Source organism: Lepidothrix coronata, unplaced genomic scaffold (genome assembly GCF_001604755.1).
Source record: "Lepidothrix coronata isolate B3197 unplaced genomic scaffold, Lepidothrix_coronata-1.0 Scaffold35, whole genome shotgun sequence".
In the NCBI taxonomy this organism is placed as follows: domain Eukaryota; kingdom Metazoa; phylum Chordata; class Aves; order Passeriformes; family Pipridae; genus Lepidothrix; species Lepidothrix coronata.
This window is the reverse complement of record NW_016690215.1, coordinates 4,910,961-4,917,946: the sequence shown is the minus strand read 5'-3', so window position 1 is coordinate 4,917,946 and position 6,986 is coordinate 4,910,961. Positions and strand designations below refer to the sequence as shown.

At 46.3% G+C, this 6,986-nt stretch overlaps 1 protein-coding gene and 1 long non-coding RNA gene across 10 annotated transcripts in view; one reads left to right on the top strand and one right to left on the bottom strand.

Annotated features, from left to right (window-relative positions):
• Window positions 1-466: 466 nt before the first annotated feature.
• On the bottom strand, window positions 467-6,540 carry LOC108495967. 3 transcript variants are annotated; one of them, XR_001874273.1, is made up of 5 exons: window positions 6,409-6,540; window positions 3,782-3,885; window positions 3,226-3,271; window positions 2,467-2,870; window positions 467-2,289 (listed from the first exon to the last, which is right to left on the bottom strand). It is a non-coding gene; the product is annotated as an uncharacterized LOC108495967 (long non-coding RNA). The 3 variants fall into 3 exon arrangements; XR_001874274.1 differs by having other exon boundaries at window positions 467-2,870; window positions 6,405-6,540; XR_001874272.1 differs by having other exon boundaries at window positions 467-2,870.
• A 107-nt stretch (window positions 6,541-6,647) lies between these two features.
• Window positions 6,648-6,986, top strand: part of AP1S2 (adaptor related protein complex 1 sigma 2 subunit) — a 31,067-nt gene continuing 30,728 nt past the window's right edge. For 6 of the 7 annotated variants that reach the window (XR_001874277.1, XR_001874278.1, XR_001874280.1 and 3 more), the window contains exon 1: window positions 6,677-6,782. The gene's annotated coding sequence lies outside the window, so the exon portion shown is untranslated. Of the gene's footprint in view, window positions 6,783-6,986 lie in introns of all 7 variants that reach the window. The other variant, XM_017812247.1, reaches the window with a different exon arrangement.

Below are 6,986 nucleotides of genomic sequence, written 5' to 3'. Positions count from 1 at the left end.
ATACACAAAGGCAACAAACATTCATGACATTCATAGATTTCTGAAGAGTGAAACAAAACAGTGAGACAAAGTATTCTTTACACTATCCCCTTCTAGAAAGTATAAAAAGCAATTCCAAAATCAGTTTACTTGCCAATCAAGAAGCCCAGAGGCACAATGAGGACAAAACAGACAATATCCTTATCCTCTGTGTGATCACACATGTGATGTTGACCAGGCCATTTGAACACACACATTTTGATGTTTCCAAGTATGTGGGTGTGAAAGCATAAAGAGAAACAGTATTTTGCAGAGATTTTGTTTATAAAATCACATTCTGCTTCCCTAAGACCTCATGCTGAGCTCTATCACACTCATTTTCTATGCACTTTAGTTCTTCAAAATCCTTCAAAACCTAGGGATTCAAAACATAGATGTCCCAGGTAAATGATACACATGTCCCCCTGGGAAAAATGTTTGCTGTGATTGCTGTTCAGCAGCTTTAAGGAAGGTCAAAGGTTGCACTGCAAAGATAGGCTTCACAAAGCCATGGCAACATAGGGGGTCTAGACAGCTTGAACAAGAATTCACAGGGATAAAATTGTTACAAGTGGACACAGCCAGCACAAAACCTACGCATCATTTAAATTCTTCTTGAGCCTTTAAAACTGGGCAATAAATGGTTTACAGGCCTTGGCTGTCCCGGTTTCTTCCTCTTAAAACAATTCAGCTGAAAAACAAAGTTACAGTAAAGGAAAGCCTTACAGATTGTGTCACCCCTTTATAATAGTGGTAAAAACTAGTCAGATCATGCAATATATTTTCTCTAAAACAACACAGGAAGTTATACTAGTCTTCCAGAAGGATTTGAAATGAAAGCTTAGTGCTATACTGCAGAATCAATATGGAAGTTTGGGAGATTTATGGTTTGATTATAACATGAAATGTTGTGGTTTCAGGTTGCCATCTCAGATTCAGAGCAGTTTCCAAGTTTTCATGAAAAGTTTCTATGTGTTGAAAATTCCACAACTTCCATTTGTTGTGGAAGTCTGTATCTTCTTTCCTGGCTACACAATGCAATGTGTGGAAAAGTCTGAAGTTGGAAACTGGATTCTCTCTTTGGTGCAAAAGCCAGTACATCCTGATATGTTAGATCAGTCTCCACACATAGATCAAGAGGCCTTATAGGATCATCAGTTGGGCATGTCTAAGAGCAACAACAGAAGAACAATATATGCCTAAATGAGGACTTCAGTGGATTTAGGATGATCAGACTGTGCACCGGAAAATCTACGCACTGTCTTCCTCTGAATGTGTTCTGGCTTCACAGGCGGCCTATCCAGAGTCCTATACCATGCTCTGGCATATTAAAAAGATTTCTTCATCCTGGGCAAAACTGAGTAGCTCCACACAAACCTGACCAAATACTCCTTCATCTGAGGGGATGGATCCAGCAAGCACATACAGCTTAACCTGCAGCATCAGCCACTTCAGAAATGGCAGTGGCAGCAGGATGAGCAAGATATATGTGAGATGCTGTATTCAACAACTCCTTAAAGTACTGATGCATTCTCAGAAATCCCAGCCTCCTCTCTTTTCCTCTCTCCATTCCTTCCAGCCACTTCCTCACGTTTCCTCACACACTTCTTTCGGAAGCCATTCAGTTCTTTGCTGCACTATGGCAGAGTTTGTAGCAGTGGCAGTGGAGCAGGAAGAAGCGTTAGCAGTCATGACAACTTCATAAATGTCTGCAGTGCGGTTATTTTCTTCAGTTCTGGGGCCTCTGAGCGCTACTCCAATATAAACATGGACAAGCAAAAGATAAGAACATGACCTAAGTAAGAAAGAAATCTGCTGCTCACTAGCCCAACACACCCAATGCTACCAGCTGGCTTGTGCGTGTCTTATTCAAATGGCTGCTGTGCCTTGCACCAGGCTCAGGCTAATAAACACGGCAACTAAGAGGAAGCCCTCACTGACTGGCATGTACCACACTCCTCATTTCTGCATATTCGAATACTTTCAAAACAGGTTTTTATTTTCCAAAGCAAATGACGCATGTAAGGCATAGTTTATACTCTGTAATTCTCATAACCAGGTTGGAAGACCAACTTCAGCTTCGAACTATTCCTCCAGCTCTGAAACTTCAACTTCAAGGATGAACATCCGTGACGCTCGTTCTGTAGTTCTACCTATCACACACATGGACTGATATCCATGTGTCTGAGAGCCATACGTGTCTGTTGGAAACCAATCACGTTTAAAAGAATTCCAATGTCCACAAGTCTCCAACAGGCAAACCTGTAATCCCTACACAGAAAAGACAGGCGAGTAAGGACACCAGCCATGATCTGATGATTTAATAGCATCTAGCAATCTGGCTGCTACATTGCATCTAATAGTATTTCAGCAAGAGTGAGAGCTCCATGTTATAAAAGAAGGGGGGGCATAGAGATGAAAATCATTTACAGTCTTATGTATACTTACTTCGGCTCCATAGAGATTAGTGTTCTGCATGAATCACAGTAGTACACTGATGGTTTGGCCAATACTCAGACAGTACATCAGGGAAGAGAATTGCATATAATAATGCAATATCCTGTTTGGAGGCCTAAGAGGCAAAAATTCAGCAGTAATCACTTCCAAGGGTAGTAATGTAGTTCGTATAGCCTTCATAACGACTCCACAGTTACTCAGTCAATGCAAATGGAGTCTGATATTGAGCATCAAGAAGATAAATTAACAACAAAATGAGTCTTACTCACACATCCACCTACGTCAGTGGTGGACTGCAAAGACACAGCATGCACTCTTAAAGTATGTTGCCCTCCTCTTTAAGTTGCTGAGATGGCTGAAAGGGAGGCAGAAGCAAACCCTTTCTTTACTAAATACTGTGTGAAGAAACAAAAAAAGCTGTTAAAATTTAGTAAGCAAATTTTCCATTGGAATTAATGACTAGTTCATGTTATAAAGGCCTTTCGGTTTACCAATCATTTTGGCTAACACTGAAAACACAATAAAATTCTTTCATGAGCTTCAGATTTGGCAATAACATGCATGAAGTGCCAAATGCCAGGATGTTGGCCTTCTTAATTTTTGTTTAAGACCCAGTTTTCCAGACAAACCAACTGTAGTCTAATTAATTAAAAACAAACAAACTAAACCTCAAAATTTGACATAAACCATACCATCAAATACCCCAAAATTTAATGATATAAGCTTATTTGATATAAGCTTCCTTCCTACCTCTCTCCCCAGCTCCAGGCAGTTCTCTTCTGTGTCTGAAGTCATGCTGGAAATAATTTAAAAAGCAAAGTCTTGGCTGAGGACCCCAAATGTCTTATGGTCAATGAATATATCCCCTGAAGACTTGCCTTACATCTAAAATGGAATACCAAGGATTCTACAACTATAGCAGCTAAAAAAAAACCCCATCCAAAATAAACCAGGGGTTATCATCAAGCTGGATATAAGACAAGGAACAAAAGCTAATGAACAGAAGACTCACTGTGTCATGTCTAAAATTAGACTGCATTGACATCTGCATTGTCACGGGTTTGTGGAATACTCAAAGGCTATTATATTATTGTTTTAAGCATCATGTATCTCTTTATCAATTTGATAAATACAGCTAGTTCAGTGTATTGCTAGTTCAATGGGTAAGCGACAGGATAATTTCTTACAGGAACAAACGATGGAGTCAGTATAATTGGTACAAATTGCAACACTGGGAAAAAAAAGCAAACAGTAAGTCTTCTGAAGTTCCTGAAAGAAACAGGACAAACAGAAGAGACAGCATTACCTCTGTCACTGCCTCACAACACAGCTCAGTCCTGAAGTTGACTCCCTCAGTCACCTGTCCGGCTGAAACCAGCCTTGTGGGCAACATGAGCTGCAGAAAAGTGCCTGCACAGGAAAAGAGATAGGAACATGGAGCTGGAAATGGGAGGAGTGGGTGGGAGAACTCGGGATTTAGATCATCTGAAACCGACATGGAATCACACCTTAAACTGCTTAAAATAAGCCAGGTCATTTTGAGAGAAATGACTTAAGGAAGTGCGGGGGTGGTGATCCGGGCAGGCTTGAGAACATTGCCCCCTCTGTCTGAAGCAGGGATAAGAAGGGAGGACAGGCTGAGGAAGACAGAAAGATTCCTCTCAGTTGGATCTGGCTAGACACATTTTCCAGCACACCTGACATACCACTGGTCTCACATGCCTTATCATACCATATGAAACTGCATATAGCAGAGTGATTCTGCCCAGGTGATTTAATGAAGAAACTCGAGGTTATAGTATGAAGAAATCCAGCCAAGTAAAAGAGAGGAGGGAGGAAAATAGTGGAATAATTACCCTTGTATCACTGTATGAAACCATACACTGAAAATGGCCAGTAAAATCTGACCAAAAAATGAAACAAAGATACAAGATAAACAAACAAACAAACAAAAAACGAATCACTGGAGCTTTGAGACTTTATGCCACCAAAACACAGACATTTCTTGAACCATCTGGGTAGTTCACCTGATTCCAATGAACTGTGTTTGCAGAATGTGTGGTTTGATCCATATGCAGAAATATTTCACTGAGATGGGAAGTGACAAATCATAACATAGGTCTGATGTGACTCGTTTGGAAATTAATTTTGGAGCTCCCATTACCATAACAATGCTAATAAACTGTAAATCACTCAGATGAAGAGAAATAAAAGTTGGCTGCTGGCTTAAATCATGAGTTAGAAGATCTCAAAGACCTTGAAGTGTGCATGCATGGAGAATCATGGGATATGCTGAATTCAAGAACAGTGGGCAGCTTAGGAAAGAGATAATTTATGAAAGCTTTCTGAAAAGCAGGATATTTTAGACCTCACAGGAAACAAGTAGAACTGCAATGCATGGCAACTACGGAGGACAAAGTAACACCCTGGTGTAAGGGGGAGACTCTGAGGTATCAGATCCACATACATCTGTTCCTGTGCTTGATGGAAGGCAGGTTCAGATGAGAACAGGACGGCTGCTCAACAAACATTAAATGTGACAGGAACAAGCCCCTACAACAGCAGTTCCCACTTTCTACACGACCTCTAATACTCCAATTGCCTTATACATTCAGCTTGGTTTCACTCCTTGTGCTCATGTCACTTTTCTCTTACATTTATAATCTCTGCTATAAAATCAGGAATATATTTGCACTTTTCCTCAAGTACAATTGACTACAGCATTTCTTGAAACGCCAGAAAATTGGCTTTCCTTTCAGACCATGCACATTTTTTACACAAAAGCATTTCCAGCGCCGGTTTCTGCTGCCACAGCCGTTTCGCAGCCAAAAGAATGGGCTTTTTCTTTAAGTGTCAATAATAGAAAGTAATGAAAGCGTGACACATCCCGAGGCTCTGGGAGCTGCTCCTGAGGGAGCGGCGGCGGGAGCACGACCCTTTCCCGGGATCTGGCGATCCCTGTCACACTATTATCGGATCAGCGCGGTCGGGTCAGTGCTGCCGATCATTTACTCTGGGGGTGGGGGTGAACACAGATGACGCTGAGAGCTTTAGGTTTGGGGGTTTTGTGTTTTTTTTGTTTGTTTGTTTGTTTGTTTTTTTCTGTCTGTGGTCTTTGGTTGATTTTTATTTTTTTTATTTTTATTTTTTTATTATAAGTTTTTTATTATAAGGTGTTTCAACTTCGGCTTGGAGGGACACCGCTCTTTCTTCCACCTAACACGGGTGGAAACACTATGTATTTTCAGCCCCATCTTCATTAGAATTTTAACACCAAAGCAACCCACAAGAACCTGAAACCGGCCAACCAGCCAATCAAACCCCCAAATCGGGGCTGTTTTGGCACAGAAAACCTCTGTAGATACACATGAATGATAATTTCATAAAGCATTAGCGAAACGCAACACCGCTAAGTCTATATCGGCGGCTGCTCCTGCCGATCTAATTACAGCTGGTAATCAAGGTGACTTTAGGGGAAACACCTTCCCCTCCCGGGGCCGGTCCCTCACAGGCTCAGGGGCCCCTCAGGGACCTTCCCCTCCCGGGCAGCGCCCCCACCCCACGCGCGCTCCCTGAGCCCCCGCCCCCCCGGGCGCGCACGTGCTGGAAGCAAACACCGCGCGGCGCATGCGCGGCCCGGCCGCCCCTCCCTCCCTCCCTTCCCCCCGCCCCGCTGGGGGCCGGAGGGGCCACGGGCGGGGTCTCGGTCTCCGGGCGCCTGATTGACTGATGTCATTTCCCCGGCCCCGCGCCGCGCCCGCCCATTGGCTGCCCGCGGACCGCTATGTGCGCCGCGCCGCCTGGTTGGCTGTTGCCGCGCGGGCCGCCGGCCTATCCCAATTCGGGCCACACGGATTAGGGTCCCTGGCCCCGCCTCCGGTCCCGGCCCCGCCCGCCGCCGAGTTTCCCTCCCTCCCATTGGTCAGTACCCACTTCTCTCCGCCCTCCGTCTCTGCTCTGATTGGGTGATGGCCCAGCTCTCTGGGTGACAGCCCTGCCCTCGTCCTCCCCCGGGGTGGCCGCTCATAAAGTTTTGTTCGGAGGCGCCCGGGCCACGCCTCCTTCATCTCCCGGCCCCGCCCCCCCGCGAGCGCGGCCCCGCCCCCGCCCTGCCCGCACGGGCGGGGGGGAGCGGCGGCCGTTGGGGCGCGCGCGCGCTCGCGCCGGCGGCACCTCCCGTCCTCCGCCGTCCCCTCCCTCAGTCCCGCTCGGCGGCCGCCGCGGCAGCACCCGCGGAGCCGGAGCTGCTCTGGGTAGCGCTGCCTCATCCTCCTCTTCCTCCTCAGCTCCGCTATCCCCCGGGCACGGTGAGCACACGCCGCGCGGAGCTGGGCTCGCCTCCCTCTCCGCGTGTGGGGAGCCGGGGCGGTGCTGTGGCCGGCGGGTGGGGCGGGAGGGATGTTGTGGGGCTGAGGGGGCTGCGCGGCTCTGCCCCCGCCCCGGCCCCGCGGACCCGCTGCGGGCGCGGCCGCCGCTCGTCGCGGCTGGCGCTTGGTCGCACTTGTCACCCG